Source organism: Salvelinus alpinus, chromosome 2, assembly GCF_045679555.1.
Source record: "Salvelinus alpinus chromosome 2, SLU_Salpinus.1, whole genome shotgun sequence".
Lineage (NCBI taxonomy): Eukaryota > Metazoa > Chordata > Actinopteri > Salmoniformes > Salmonidae > Salvelinus > Salvelinus alpinus.
This window is the reverse complement of record NC_092087.1, coordinates 48,656,593-48,663,750: the sequence shown is the minus strand read 5'-3', so window position 1 is coordinate 48,663,750 and position 7,158 is coordinate 48,656,593. Positions and strand designations below refer to the sequence as shown.

At 40.2% G+C, this 7,158-nt stretch overlaps 1 long non-coding RNA gene across 1 annotated transcript; it reads right to left on the bottom strand.

Moving 5' to 3' along the window:
• Nucleotides 1-1,127: 1,127 nt before the first annotated feature.
• On the bottom strand, nt 1,128-3,052 carry LOC139563989 (uncharacterized). The gene is made up of 3 exons (XR_011672680.1): nt 2,774-3,052; nt 1,330-1,641; nt 1,128-1,184 (listed from the first exon to the last, which is right to left on the bottom strand). It is a non-coding gene; the product is annotated as an uncharacterized lncRNA (long non-coding RNA).
• Nucleotides 3,053-7,158: the final 4,106 nt, after the last annotated feature.

The following is a 7,158-nucleotide window of genomic DNA, read 5'->3' as shown; positions in this document are numbered from 1 at the left end:
GAAGTAGTTGGTAAACCAGGCGAGGCAATCATTTGAGAAACCAAGGCTGTCTAGTCTGCCAATAAGAATTTGGTGATTGACAGAGTCGAAAGCCTCGGTCAGATCGATGAATACGGCTGCACAGTAATGTCTCTTATCGATGGCAGTTATGATGTCGTTTAGGACCTTGAGCGTGGCTGAGGTGCACCCATGACCAGCTCTGAAACCAGATTGCATAGCGGAGAAGGTACGGTGGGATTCGAAATGGTCGGTAATCTGTTTGTTAACTTGGCTTTCGAAGACCTTAGAAAGACAGGGTAGGATAGATATAGGTCTGTAGCAGTTTGGGTCTAGAGTGTCACCCCCTTACTGGTAGTTGGTGTCACTGTGGTGTCTGGGGTAAAGATACAAGTAACAGTTGAAACAAGTGAGAAGCAAATATGACTACACAAGAATAAAGTTTTACATGCACATTTGGGTCACTTAATTTTACAGGCCCGTAATCTAAACTCTTGACTGTATAATTACTATTTGCAGAGATGGTCATTTAGAGGCCCAACACACCTTCTGTAGGACTCTCTGTCGTGCTGGGAGGCAAAGTAGATCTAGGACCTGGAGTAAAACCCACTGAGTAAACACATAATAATGAAATTAGCATTTTATTCATGATCGTATTAATGATCATCATGGTGTTGTTGCCCTTTTGAAATACCTTCATGATTTGTCTTTTCAAAGTGGGCAAAGTAATACTATAAAAATCACTACGGACAGATTGCTTCCAGCCCTGGTAGATTATATTTCTCCTCATTATAGAGATGATAAGACCAATTCATAAGGTGATAAGGTCTTTCAGGACAGATAACGTGTTGATTGCTGTTGACAGCTTCCTAGTATAAAGTCACCATGTTATCTAACAGCAGAAGCATAACAGCGCATAGATACGATCTAAACACTCGACTAGATGAACACAGACATTCTATTACTTGTGCTGATGATCCCAGACATTGGTGTTGAGGCAGGTGTCATATCTATAGAACAGCTTAATTATCTAACAGAACCGCTTCATTTACACATGAACACAACTCTTCTTATTGCTGAAACTTGCTATAACAGCAGTGTCACTATAAAAGCACAAATGTGTAGTCTACCTGCTATATAAGGTGTCTGTATAGTTGTTGGATCGCTGATGTGAACTCCCACCAGATCTGAAATCATTTGGGATTGAAATGTGGTATTTAGTTTGTTGGTCAGAATTACCAATCTTCTTAATACTAAGAAGATTTTAAAATCAATGTGAGTCAGATCATGAAGACCTGCAGCCCTGATAGATTTGTTTAGATAATGACTCACGTGCAAAGCTTTTCCCATCACTGCGTGGAGAGAGAGAGTTTGGTCCTGAGCTCACTCTGTAGTCACAGCTCACCTCCTTACGCCTCACTGACTGAAGACGACTGATCAGATCACTATTGTTTGGAGTGAATTGACAGAACCACTGTATGGATGCTGAGGTGGCTTTTCTCCTCTTGATCTTTGCTGTGAAGGATGGCTGACTCTCCTCTCCAACATACAGGTTACAGGTGGTGTCAGGACTGACGGATCCAGGAATCAAACAGATGATGTTGAAGTACACATCAAAATTGACTGTAATATCTGGTTTTGGATCTGTTAGGAAAGAACAGAGACTCCTTTTTACATCACTCTATTTGAATGTAATGTATATGTCACAAGTGACACTCTTAGTAAACTAGAGCCTGCCATTCTCTTTATATTACATATCAGCATGTCTTATTTGATATCATGCATATTTATGATGTTTACAACGATTGCCTTTCACTTAATTCCTTACAATCTCACGTGTGAAATCAAATTGAATCGCATGGACTATTTTGCTAACATGTATGGTGTGCTGTGATTCCACAAATTAACACGGACTAAAGTGACATTGAGATGATTCAATATCACCTTCTCCCTCCCCAAACTAATTGCTAAACACGCCCCAGAACTAGAGTTAAAAAGGAACTGAACCAGGGACCTCTCGATCGACTTGCTTCTCGTTTCCGCTGGTCGCCTGCTGTAGGAAAGACACAAATCACAAAGTTCTCTATAACACTACTAAAGGAAAGTGCTTGTTTCGAACGTGTGAGTGTGACCCCAATTGTTGGCCAGTACATCCTCTAATTGTATGTTTTCTGTCCCCTACGACTACAGACACGGAGGACACGCCTGACGCAGCTGAGAGGCTACACCCAACTCTACCACGCAGCCAGGCCGGTGCGGAGCGAGGGACAGAAGGCGACCTGCCATTGAACACCAAACCAGTAATCGACTACCAGACCAGCCATCGACTAACGATCCCTGCTCGGGAGGAAGAGCCGAACCCTGTTCGGGTAGAGCCGAACTAATCCTGCTCGGGTAGAACCGAACGAACAAACCCTGCTCGGAAGGACCTGAATGAACATTGGCCACCGATCAGGAATCAACTGCTGTGTTAGTTTGTCCCGTTGCTTCTAGTTAGCCTACAGCCCTAAATCCCAGCCTATTTATACGTTTCTAATAGGGCCGTAGTGATACTGTGTATTACTGTGTCAAGCTGAGTTTATAAAGAACCTTTGATTGTACTTTGGCCTGTCTCTGTGGTTGTTTGCCGTGGGATCTTAGAACTCTACTTTTGACATATACATTTCAAATATTATATGGATTTATTTATCTTCACAACAACTATTTTGAAATTACATTGTATGAAATTGTGATTTTAACAGAATCATTCAAGACAATATGAATATTAATTTCTTACCAAGAATAGATAGAGAGACAGAACCACTGTGCATCGACGGATAGTACGTTTCTACTGTGTAAAAACATCTCAGTTTGATCTCAGCAGATGAACTTTGACCTGCCGACGAGAGCAGCTCAGTCCCCGTGAGTGACCTCGTACAGGGTAAGGGTTTAGGATCTCTCCCCTCTGTGTAGAAGTAACACTGAGACACAGAGACAGATGGAGGAGTCTGACAGCTCAGCTGAACTGAGTCTCTCTCTCTGATGACTGTAGAACTGACTGTCAGCCTGGGCTGAGGTGGGTCTGTGAGATCAGTAGAATAGTGTCTATTTGAAAGTTGCATTTAAAAACCATTAGAGGTAATCCATACATACTAACAGTATGTAAAATCCTTTGTTCAACTATGTCAGCATTTATGTTTGTACAAAGTACAGTAAATCCTATCATTATGTGAAATGAAGTTTAGGAAATTTTAGGAAATACGACAGAAGATCTCATTTTCAGAACAAGCATAATTAATACGGTATAACAGTGAAGTGTATAATTTTATAAACCACCTACTTACTCTGAACAGTGACTGAGACAGGGTTACTGAAAGGAGACATTTGAGACTCCCATACAGTGTAGTAACATGTCACTTTGACCACAGCTGGAAATGTTGGACCAGACCTCTTCAGCAGCTCAGTTACTTTTATTGTCTGCGTACAAGATGAGTCTGGAAGATTCTTCCTCCCCTCTATGTAGAAGTAACAGTGAGACACATGGAGAGATGGAGGAGTCTCACAACTCAGCTGAACTGATTCTGTCACTCTGATGACTGTAGAACTCACTGTCAACTGAGGAATGTCTGTGAGAATAGAGGAATTAAGCATTTAGCATTTAGTGGTTTTGAGAAATTTACTGATAGCCTAATCCCTCCTTGTTATTTCAGACTTAATGATCTTGAGTCCATTACCTCATGCAGCGACAGTATGGGAAATTAAGGAGATATAATATATTGCTTGATTGCTTTATGTAATAGCTTATGACAACACACAGTATGATGACATATCACAAGAGGAACATGGTAATGATGACACAACAGTACATTGTTTACAACCATTCAAATAGTCTTCTTACCCTGAATTGTGACTGTTGAAGGCTCACTGTATATGGATCTAAACTGTGAACCTGTAGCACTGTACTGACATTGTATTTTGACCTCAGCTGGTGAACTCTGACCTGTCCACCTCACCAGTAGTGTTCCTGTGAGAGTCTGTTGACAGGGTGATGGTAGGGTGAATTCCACTTGCCCAGACATTTTGAAGTAACACTCAGAGACAGATGGAGGAGTCTGACAGTTCAGCTGAACTGAGTCTCTCTCATTGATGACTGCAGGAATCACTGTTAGACTGGGCCGAGGAAGATCTGTGAGATCAGAGTGATGATGGAGTGTCTTTTTAAATTGAATTATAAATTAATTTTCAATGTTTAACTACTCATTGTTACGGGATTAAGACACTGTTGTCTATTTAAGCAACAAACAATGAGAACGTGCCAGGAACAGCCCTTAGGAGGGAGTTATCACACAATAATCCTCGGCTTCGATGGGCATTTAGCTTTCTGTAAAACGGTTGCCAACATTTAAACAAAAGATGAAGGACATGTCTTTCAATAAAGACGTATTATTGTTCTGAGTAAATGTGTTTTATTTTCATCCTTCCACCAGGACATATGCTCATTTTGGAACATTGCTATATGGGCACAGCCAAACAACGGAAGTGATGGATATTTTTCTGACCAGAACTGTCCCAGAGCTTGGGGAAGTGTGTCTGCCCTTGTGCTGCAGCGGCAGGTGCGCCAGACAAAAAACTTTACTAGCATCATACATATCGGTGAATCGCTGTGACATATGAAATTCAAGTGATAGTGTAATCAATCTGTAATAACTACGTAAAAAAGTAACGAACGTGTTAAATGATTGTGACGTACAGTCTTATCCAGGTCCTGATTGGTCAACAAGCTGACTTGACCCTTCAAATAGTGTTATTTGACGCTTCAAACAGTGTTATTTCACGTGTATCTTTAAAAAAATGCAAAGACCCAAATGGCGTTCCATACTTTCCAGTGAACGACACACTGACATCACGTACAGATGCGCGTGACTCTTGGCTGCAGTAGGAAAGCCACGCCATCTGCGCCCATTCAACATAGCCTAGATTTACGTTTTTATTACTTCTAAACAAAATAACTTTTGGGGGGCTCTCCTACGCTGACAATGATGTTTTGATTCTTGCTTGAACAGTCACTAAGATTATATTTGGTTGTGATCTTTGTAAAATAACTATTTTGGATGCAGCAAGTTGTTAGCTAGAATGCTAAACACTCACTGACATGGTCATAGGCTGTAGCAAAAGATTGCCAAAGAGACATTTACTGGTTGATGTAACGACTGTCTAATTCCTCCTCCTCGGATGAGGAGGAGGAGTAAGGGTCGGACCAAAATGCAGCGTTGAACGTGGACATAATGAAATTTATTAAAGTAAAGACGAAACACGAAAACACTTTCACAAACTACAAAACAAATAAACGATGTAGACAGACCTGGACTTGAGAACTTACAATAACGAAGAACGCACGAACAGGAACAGACTACATACACGAACGACAAATAAAACAGTCCCGTGTGGTAACATATACGGACACAGGAGACAACCACCCACAACAAACAATGTGAAACAACCTACCTTAATATGGTTCTTAATCAGAGGAAACGTCAAACACCTGCCTCTAATTGAGAACCATATCAGGCAACACATTTCCCAACATAGAAACACATAACATAGAATGCCCACCCCAACTCACGCCCTGACCAACTAAACACATACAAAAACAAGAGGAAACAGGTCAGGAACATGACAGTTGAAGTTTAAGTTATTTTAAGTATACTGCAGTTGATTTGCAATGATGACACAAACATTATATTAAGCAGGACATTCATACGAGCCTTAAACTCCAATGATAATCCAAAATTAGTGTGAAATTCACTCATAAGCAACATGTAAATAGAGGCTTTTTTTGTTCTGTCACCACAGTGGATTGAGCAGTCAGATGGAATAGTGAATAGACAAGGGCGATGCGCGCAACGTTTGTGAACACAAAAAAGTCTATTCACTATTCCATTTGACTGCTCAATCCACGATTTTATCAGCCCAGCCAGGCAACTTAATCTCCACTGTAAAAAGCATTTAGATATTATATCCCATTTATTTTAGACTAGCATTTGGTTTTCAACAGCGGAGATTTGTATTTACCTTGCTGTCTGTCTCCGACATTTGCAACATTGTTTCAATATTGAAATTCGATCATATCCAGCTGTCACATAGTAATGAACGAATGTGTCGGGATGAGACAGACTGGCAGCTTTTCTCAGCCTGTCAAAATCATGAATCAGTATAATTTTTATGGATATATTCAAAGAAATGCCAATAGAAAAACACAAAATGCAGCAAGTTTACTGTCATTCCAGCTTCAGTTTGAATTGATTGCGTTAACTGTGTACTGTAGTTGGCTAGCTCCTCTGAATAGTGTCCTGGAGAGAGAGCACATTTTCTATGCTAGGCGAAATCTCGCATCGAGTCATTAGCTCATTGTTATGGATGTATTCCCCAAACAATCTATAGAAAACAGCTTAAACAAATGCAAATACAACTTCTTTGCTGTTATTCTGGCTGCATTGTTGGACGTGACTGTGTTAGCCGAAGTTTCCTAGCTAGCAAGCAAGGCATAAGAACGTTGACAGCAATCATGGCAATGGAACATTTAGAATGATCGACCAGCTTGCTTGGGTACCAACCCTAGATTTGTGTCGGGACTACACTGACAATACCAAACAGTCGGGGCATGGATTTTGCAAAGTGTCGAAAGCATTCCATGGGGATGCTGACCCATGTTGACTCCGATGAATTCATTAAAATAAACTTTTTATTGAAAATATATTAATCACTATTTGAATATTTTGGTAACCTGTTGTTTTGTCTGGTAGCCCAAAAAGTTACATATTGCAGCTTTAAATGCATAATAATGATACTGACCTTTGGCTTCGAGGTACTGGAAGGTGTCTAGACATAACAAAATGGGTCATTATCATGCTCTTTTTGCCATTATGAAAAATAAGAAAACATGAGATGGGAACACTTTACACAAGTTGGCGAAGCGGAACAGTCTGTAATGCATTCACAGCCATGTTATCAAGCAGTGGTCATTCTTATCTGAACAAAATGTAAAATAATGACAGAGAAATATAAATCAATAGAATGATCAGTGGAATGAGACACACTTATTATAACCATAACATGTTGAAATATTAAGAGTTCCTAAAGTAAAAGACTAAAAGAGGGGAAAGAATAATGGAATATCCTGTA